This window comes from Phyllostomus hastatus, unplaced genomic scaffold, assembly GCF_019186645.2.
Source record: "Phyllostomus hastatus isolate PE091 unplaced genomic scaffold, TTU_PhHast_1.1 phas_contig_34, whole genome shotgun sequence".
NCBI classification, from domain to species: domain Eukaryota; kingdom Metazoa; phylum Chordata; class Mammalia; order Chiroptera; family Phyllostomidae; genus Phyllostomus; species Phyllostomus hastatus.
Genome location: NW_025333857.1, coordinates 18,279,882 through 18,288,863, shown reverse-complemented (window position 1 = coordinate 18,288,863; position 8,982 = coordinate 18,279,882). Strand labels below are relative to the sequence as shown.

General features: G+C 36.0%; 1 pseudogene; it reads left to right on the top strand.

The window, feature by feature from the left end:
- Positions 1–3,380: 3,380 nt before the first annotated feature.
- Positions 3,381–5,077, top strand: LOC123819881 (annotated as a pseudogene).
- The last annotated feature ends 3,905 nt before the right edge of the window (positions 5,078–8,982 follow it).

Genomic DNA, 8,982 nt, shown 5'->3' with positions numbered 1-8,982 from the left:
AGAAGCTACTAGGTCATAAAATGAGGGCAAAGAGTCTTCCTTTTTAGAACATTTTATTATTAAAATTTCAGCACTTACTTCTTAGGCGTAAATAATAATACCTCTATCTTTTACCCTGTATGAACTTCAGATCTCTGTGACATGTGATAGTAAAGGAGAACCCTCACAACCCAGTGTCCACCATGCTGGTGCACCAAAAAACGCTTCTTTAAAAAGAGCTCAAGTCTCATTTCTGGAGAAGTACAGGAAGAAAAAAATGAAATGACTTATTCTGATGTTTAAAATTAGTATTTAAAATGTCTGCTAGAGCAATGGGCCAGACAGTATGTTAGTTTCTTTCCATGTCTGATGTTTTATGGTTTTATAAAATATACAAAGTTAGCAATTCTAGGATACGTAAAAAGTGTTTGAATCAACATATCCAGGTATACACTAAAATGCCTAAAGAATACACTTAGGAATCAGAATACTCTGGTAATTAACTATTTCATTAAGTAAATTTAATTGCTTAAGATGTCTCTTGTACTTGAATATTGCAAAGGATAGAACAGTTAGGTAATAATGTGTCAAGTGCCAACTAAAGAGACATTTCTAGCCATATAACTTAGGGCTTTGTTTTAGCTATTAACTTTGAGTACTTCTACATCTTTAAGCAACAACTTTTGTTGTACACATAAATACATAAGTGAATGGCATTATACTGGATGATACACATAAAATGTAAATTATAAAATAAAGATTTAAAATTATATAAGCAAGCTAAAATATTTAAATATAATAAACTTATTTATATAAATAAGTTTATTATTTATTTAAATATAAAAATTATAATTTTAATTAAATATTTTATAATTTATATAATAGAATAAATATCTTATAATTTATATAATAATTTATAATTTATAATTAAATATTTAAATATAAAATTTATATTTAATATAAATTATTAAATATAATAAAAATATAAAATTCACATAAAAGAGGCATGTGGAAAATATCTGGGGTGATGATGTGTTTTACATCCTGATAGGACTTTGGGCTGATATACGTCTTGTTATAAAGCTATCACTCAAAGTCAGTAGCATTCATCATTTCAAATGATACTGAAAATCAAGTTAAAATACACTGGTGCCTCTCATTTCCAGAAAATCTAGGTACAAGTAACTGCCATAGTAACTTTCTCATACTTTATTTGCCTGACCTGAACAGACATACCAGTGTAAATGAAATTAGACACTGTTTTATATAGCATAGAAAACTGAATTATTGAGGTTTGGCATAGATCCTTGATAACATGGTTCAATCAAACATGTAGAACTCTAGTTCAGAGTATACATGGTGAGGTATTCATGGGGTGTCATGAGGTGTTTATACCTGCCATTTGATTTAAAATGGATCATAATATGAGATGCTTTGGTGGATGAATAGGTAAATAGATAAGTAATAAAGTAAATACAGTCAGATGTGGTTATTTACTGTATAATTCTTTTAACTTTTCATTACATTTAAACATTTTCCTAATAAAAGTTTGCAAAAATTTCATATTTAGAGGCTTCAACAATCTATTGAATAATGTCCGGTACATAGAAGTAGTCTAATAAGTTTATATGGGACAAGCTAATAAATGGGTAACTGATTTACTAAGTTGATTAACAAAAATGGGAAAAATTCCGAATGGTAGGTCATGTGAAAAATATCCTTGGGTAGGTAACCTTCTGCTTATTTTCCCAGTACTATGCCATAGGTATCAAGGAATCAAACATGATTATAGATGATAATAAAGTAGATAGTGTTTAAATCAAGAGGTAAGGAAACAATTGGTCAGTGCTTGTCTACATCATTGCACAGTGTTCCAGACATGTATCTTTACAAAAATAATAATAACAGGAAAGAGTGCACAGAGGAAAATCACTAAGAAATAATAGCTCTAAAAATATGCCATATAAGAAACAGTTTCAAGAACTACAAGTCTTTAAATTGGAGAAGAAAAACCCAACGAGGAACTATAATTGATCCATTCCCATTCCTTCACAATGTTTAACTTTATCCATATTTATAATTCCAGCTTCGTTTTCATCTCCTGCAGAATGCTTTATGTTACAGCCCCAATTCAATTAAAATCTTTCTTCTCTGAACCCTTGTTCAAATAGAGATTCACTTATTTTTATTATTTAGCATTTGGCACCTGGTACTTTATACCACTCGCTCTTATTGTTCTTACTCTTGCACGTTCACATCCTTTCTCTCCCTCTCTCTCCCTCTCTCTCCCTCTGTCTCTCCCTCTCTCTCTCTCTCTCTCACACACACACACATGCACACAATTCTCAGCAAAGGTATAAGCTTCTTGAGGAAATGTACTGTTCTACACACCCTTGCTCCCCTAGAGCTTACCATAATTTTTTCCATTTATTTCATAAATATTTGAGAAATTTTGTGCTAAGCAATAGCTGAGATTTCCATTAAAAATGCTGGTTTTAACACTGACCCTGTTCAAAAGCAATTCACAGTATAAAATTACAAACACGTAATCCAGTACTTACAAAGCAATGTGGTCAGTACAAAGACAGAAACATATACAACAGATTATCAAAACTAATATGAAAAGTGCATCTAACACATTCTGGAGAGAAGGAATGGGAGGAGCAGGAGATGAGAGTAAGTCTTAAAGGATACACAGAAATTACCATGGTGCAACTGTGCATTACGAGGAGAGAGGAGAACTGTAAAGAAGCACTGCATGAAAAGAAAAAACATGGAGGGAAGGATCACAAAGTATGGGGTATTTCTGTACTGGGCACATTTCTTAGAAAAAGGATATTTGACTTAATAGTAGAGTGTTCACATTAAATGGCTATCAATCCTTTCATATTGTACAATCAACTAATCTAGATTAGGATGTCACACTGAACAGGTGATTTTCAGGATTCACGAAGATTCTCACCTTTTAAAAATACCAGTTCTAGCTCTGACTAGGTAGCTCAATTGGTTAGAACATTATCCTGATATGCCAAGGTTGATGGTTCGATTGCCAGTCAGGGCACATTCATTCAAGAAGCAACAAATGAATGCATAAATAAGTGGAACAAGTTGATGTTCTTTTTTTCTATCTGTCTATCTATCTATCTATCTATCATCTATCTACCTATCATCTATCTATCTATACCTATATCTATATCTATATCTCTCCCCCTCCCTCCCTTCTTCTCTACTTTCCTTTTTCTCTAAAACTAATAAATTTTTTAAAAGACCAATTCTAGATACTGTATTTATTGCTTGAGAAGAAAATATAGAAGGCATTTTCAGAACCATAAACTTTGATCTAATAAGTAAACCTATCTATCATCTTTAGTTGTTAAAACATAAAAGTTTATTCGGACCCCATGGCAGCTCAGCAGCAGCGGGGGACTAGCAGCAGTTGGTCGTGAGCTTCTATAGCATCGAATAAAACTGACAACACAGTTACAGATGACCCTCCTCCTGCCAAGAAAACTTGAAATTGCCAGAGGCACAGGGTGAAAAAGGAGCCTGTGACTGGAGGAAAGGCTGAGAAGGATGGAGCAGAAGATAAACAAGAGTTTGTGAAGACCTTGCTGTCAAAAGGCAAAGCTCCTGTGGACCCAGAGTGCACCTCTAAGGTGGGGAAGGCCCATATCTACTGTAAAGGGCATGATGTGTATGATGTCATGCTAAATCAGACCAATCTCCACTTCAACAACAATAAGTACTACAGGATTCAGCTGTTAGAAGATGATGCCCAGAGGAACTTCAGTGTTTGGATGAGATGGGGCTGAGTTGGGAAAATAGGGCAGCACAACTTGGTGGTTTGTTCAGAGCACCTCAACGAGACCAAGGAGTCTTTCAGAATAAACTCTTTGGCAAAACAAAAAACAATTGGGAGGCTCATGAGAAGTTTGAGAAGGTACCTGAAAAATATGATATGGTACAAATGAACTATACCTCCAATACTCAGAATGAAGGGAAAGAAAAAAGAAGAATCTCTTACATCCTCCCTGAAACCAGAGTCACAGCTAGATTTTCATGTACAGGAGCTAATAAAGTTGATCTGTAATGTCCAGGCATATAATGGAAAACATGATTGTAGAAATGAAATATGATACCAAGAAAGCCCCACTTGGGAAGCTGACAGTGGCACAAATCAAGGCAGGCTACAAGTCTCTTAAGAAGACTGAGGATTGTATTCTGGCAGGCCAACAAGGATGAGCCCTCATGGAAGCATGCAATGAATTCTACACCAGGATTCCTCATGACTTTGGACTCCATACTCTTCCGTTGATCCAGACAAAGAAAGAACTGTCAGAAAAAGTACACTTACTAGAGGCTTTGGGAGATATTGAAATTGCCATTAAGCTGGTGAAGACCAAGCTACAAAACCCAGAACATCCATTGGGCCAACACTATAGAAAACCACACTGTGCCTTGCGCCCTTTAGACCATGAAAGTTATGAGTTCAAAGTGATTTCCCAGTACCTGCAGTCTATCCATGCTCCCACACACACTGGCAAACGACCTTGCTGGACGTTTTTGAAGTAGAAAAGGAGGGTGAGAAAGAAGGCTTCAGAGAGGACCTTCATAACAGGATGCTGCTATGGCATGGTTCCAGGCTGAGTAACTGGGTAAGAATCCTCAGCCATGGGTTTCAAATTGCCCCACCTGAGGCTCCCATCATAGGTTATATGTTTGGAAAAAGAATCTACTTTGCCAACACGTCTTCCAAAAGTGCCAGTTACTACTTTGCCTCTTGCCTAAAGGATACTGGGCTACTGCTCTTATCAGAGGTAACTCTAGGTCAGTGTAATAAACTACTAGAGACCAATCCAGAGGCAGAAGGATTACTTCAGGGTAAACGCAGCACCAAAGGGCTGGGCAAGATGGCTCCCAGTCCTGTGAACTGCATCACTCTGAATGGGAGTACAGTGCCCTTAGGACCAGCACATGACACAGGAATTCTGAGTCCAGAGGGTTATACCCTCAGCTGCAATGAATTTGTTGTCTATAACTCCAGGTCCATATGTGATACCTTCTAAAGGTTCAATTTAATTTCCTATAACTGTGGTAACATTTATATTAAATAAAAAAGAGAAGACATCTTCAAACAATAAAATAGGTGAGGTACTTTGAGCTTTCTTGTATTTTATGTAATAAATATAGTATAAATCTAAAAAACATAAAAGTTGTAGCAGTCTCTAATATTATTTACTCAAAGGTGACTTGGTTATGTTTTGTTCTTAACCTGGGGTTATGGACTCTGAATTTCACAAGGTCCAAGAATTCAAATGAGAAAAACGTACACCTTATTAAATATTAAGTGAAACTTAGTATTTACTTTATTGTAAATGCAGACAACAAACCATATTATTATTAGCAGTGGCTCTGACTTTTCATCACTAGAAATCACATATACTTTCATATCACATTGCAGTTAGTACAGATATATCAAATATCAGTGACTTCATTGTGACTTTGAAATTATAGTAAAACATCAGAATCACTGCCAGAATCTTATGATTGTGAGAATAAAGCATCATATTCTTTACTATGTCATATACTTCTTAAATGTTTTGATAACTGTAAGCTATATAATTGGTAATCTTTGAAATCCTATATGTCATTTTATACATATAAAACATTATTCTAAGAAGACAGGCATAGGCTTAACCAAGAATACCAAGAGCTCTTTGGCTTTGTGTGCCAAAGAGATAAAATAAAATTGTTTGAATTTAATTTCAAAAATAATAAAAGGAGCCTTCAAAGGAATCCTTTGGGACCATTTCTTTTGTTTGCTTGTTTTATTTCCTTTTTGTGTGTGTGCCCCTCCCACAAATTTAAAGGTAAGGATAAGTCAAACGTGATCTAACACACTGCTCCTCTATCAAACCCACTTTGCCCATCTCTAAAGACCATGTGGGACTTTCAAGACATCCACAGCCCTCTGCGATAATACTGTTTATTCATCTCTTTTCCAAAGTGATTTGTTGCCACTTTCTCCACTATTAACTGATGGCTAAACATGAGAGCATTTAAATGCTATTTCTCTGGTGTTTCAACTAGGTTGGCTTTGACTTTGGAGTCCACCTGGTGCTGGTTTCTTGAGGTGGTAGGCCATCAGATGCCTGGTAACTGCAATACCACTGCCATTGCCATAGTGCTTTCTGCTATTTCAGGGTTTTTATGACACTTTCTGGTTATATTTGATTTGGCCTCCGAGCCTTAAGTTTAGCAACAAGACTATCATACCTCACTACTGACTCTAAAGGGATTCTATCCTCCATGGATTAAGAAGTGTGAATAATATTAGTAGTGCCTTTGGTACCTCCACAGGCACATTCATTCACATTTAAATACACATTTTTATGTTTAGCCATTTATTCCTAACTGTGAAATATGGCAACAGCTTATCATTAGCATACTAATCCAGGCCATAGGTCTGGGGGAAATTTATGTTGAACATTTTTGACGCCATTATTCACACTATATGTGAAGCTGAGCAAGACTTTCTTCTGAATCAGACTAATACCAGATCCATATACCACTGGCTGCTCTCCTAAAAATCTAACTATTTTAACTTCAGTTATATTGCAATGTTTTTAAAAAATGTAAGCCTGTGATGTCAGCAGTGCACTTGAAAATATGAATGGTTGTAGTCAAAGAGAACCAGCCTAAAATCTTGGCTTTGTCATATACTAGTTTTGTGGCCTTGAATAGACAGCCTCATTTAACCTGTTTCTGTGACTATAACATAACTAATGCTGTTAGGATTAAATGAAGAAATAAGAGAAAGAAAATTAAATGAAAAAATGAATACGAAGTGTGCTATGTAGTTTGGGCTCAATGGAAGAAGGCTATTAGGATGATTGTATTTAGTGAATAATGGCATACAATAGAGATTAACCTCTCAGGTTCCAGATTGCATAGGGGAAACCTGGAGATATTGTCAGCAGGGATGAAAAGAACACTCAAGTTCATCGATTCCTACTGCTTCATCCTACCAGGCAGTGGTGAGAGGCACAGAGAGGTTAAGGAGTTTCCTCAAGGTCACTTAGCTATTCATTGATTGAAAACACTAAGACAAAATCTATTTCTTCAGCCTAAATTCTATTCTTCAAAGCTTAAAGCAAAATACCAAGGAGCCAAAGGCAGAACACTTAATCATATAATAACAAATTTCTATCTCCTGTATACAGAGCAAAAGTCTATGGAGTTATAACAATGAATTCATAAAAGAAAGTAGCTCCCCTTCACGTTCTAAAGCTCCTTTAAGTATTCTGCTCCTGTCGGACATGGGGTATCTCTAAGATACAGAGCAGTTGACTTCTCTTTGCATAAGGAACACAGATTGGATTACAATTATACACATTTCTTATTGTGGAGTTTTAAATTCCATTTTGCTCCAACTGTAAAGTTTTTTCCATTTCCTCTAGCATCTACATGTCTTTTCGGTCTTCCATCACTGAGCTGTCTTTCCAAACTTAATCTACTCTCACTGTTCTGTGTTCCCATATTCTCATTAAACACTCAGCACAAGCTAAAAGGTCCTATAAGCTTTTTTTTTTTACTTTCTATAGGTTCTGATACCCTAGTCATATTATGAAGATCTATAAATGTAAAGATGTTACTTTGTGGTGATATTATCTATAAGAGGTAATACTATTACCTACAAGAGGCAATAGGATACAGTCATCATGCAGAGTCCAGATCCAGACTGCCTGGGTTTGAATCCCTGCTCTTGCCATTTGTTAGCTATGGAGCTTTTCCAACTTTTGTAACTTCTCTAAAGCTCAGTTCATTCATTTGTAAAATTGAGTTAATATCACCACTTACTTCACAGGATCGTTATAAAAATTAAGTGAATTATTGTATGAAAAACACTTAAAGCAGTGTCTGACACATAGTAACTGCTACAAATTTGAATATTGTCATTATTTTGAAATTCTGTCCTTCAAAATTTCTTGGAAGTAGATTTCCTTTACTTTTCTGAAATTATGTTGATAGAATATGGAAGTAATTTTTTAAATGTGCCTGCTTGAAAAATGACAAATTGGAGAACCTTATATGTGTGCGGGGTGCTAACTTTACTAGTTTAGACTTTGAAATGTTAAGATCAAGTATCCAAAATCCTTGAACTCACACTCCAGGCCCTCTATTATTTTGTCTTTTCAGTGCTCTTCAGTTTCATATTCCACTGGTCTGGCTTTTGATTGCTCTATAACAAACCGCTCCAACATTTAATGGTTTGAAACAACATCATGATTGTACAGGGCCATGAATTCTGCTAGGAGTCAGCCAAGAGATTCAAGCATCGACTGCAGTCAGTTGGTGGTATTCAATTCATGACTAGTCTGGTCCAAAGGGCCCAGGATGGTTTTACTCAAGTGATTGGGGCCTTGTTGGAGATTATTGAAAAGCTGGCCACACCTGAGCCCCTCAGCCTCTCCATGTAGTGTCAGGGCCTTGCGACATAGGTTTTCCAGTAAGGTAATCAGGCTTCCTTCCATGGTGGCTAGTTTCCTCTACCATGTATATTCCAAGTGGAGCTGATGATCTTTAAAGACCTTGTCCAGAAACTGGTACAGTGTCACTTCTACCATATTCAATCCAAGTATTCACAGAGACAAAGACTGCTGAATTGAAAAGAAGGACACATTGACTCCACCTCAAAAGGAGGAGAGTCAAAGACTTTGTGGCCATCTTTAGTCTGCCATGCCTACCAAACTCAGCCTGGAGCCATTCATTTAAATAATGCTAAATTGTTGTAATTACTCACAACCCTTACTGTTCAAAGCCTCAGTGCCTTTGTACAACCTGATTCTCTATGGTGCCGTCTCTACCTTTCTTCTTCCAGATAACTTTAACTTATCCTTCAAATTCCATTTCAGACATCCTCTATTGTTGCCTCACACCATTAAATGGACTCTGACTGGAAAGCACACTGATTGCGTGCCTATCTTATCTCTTCACATATTT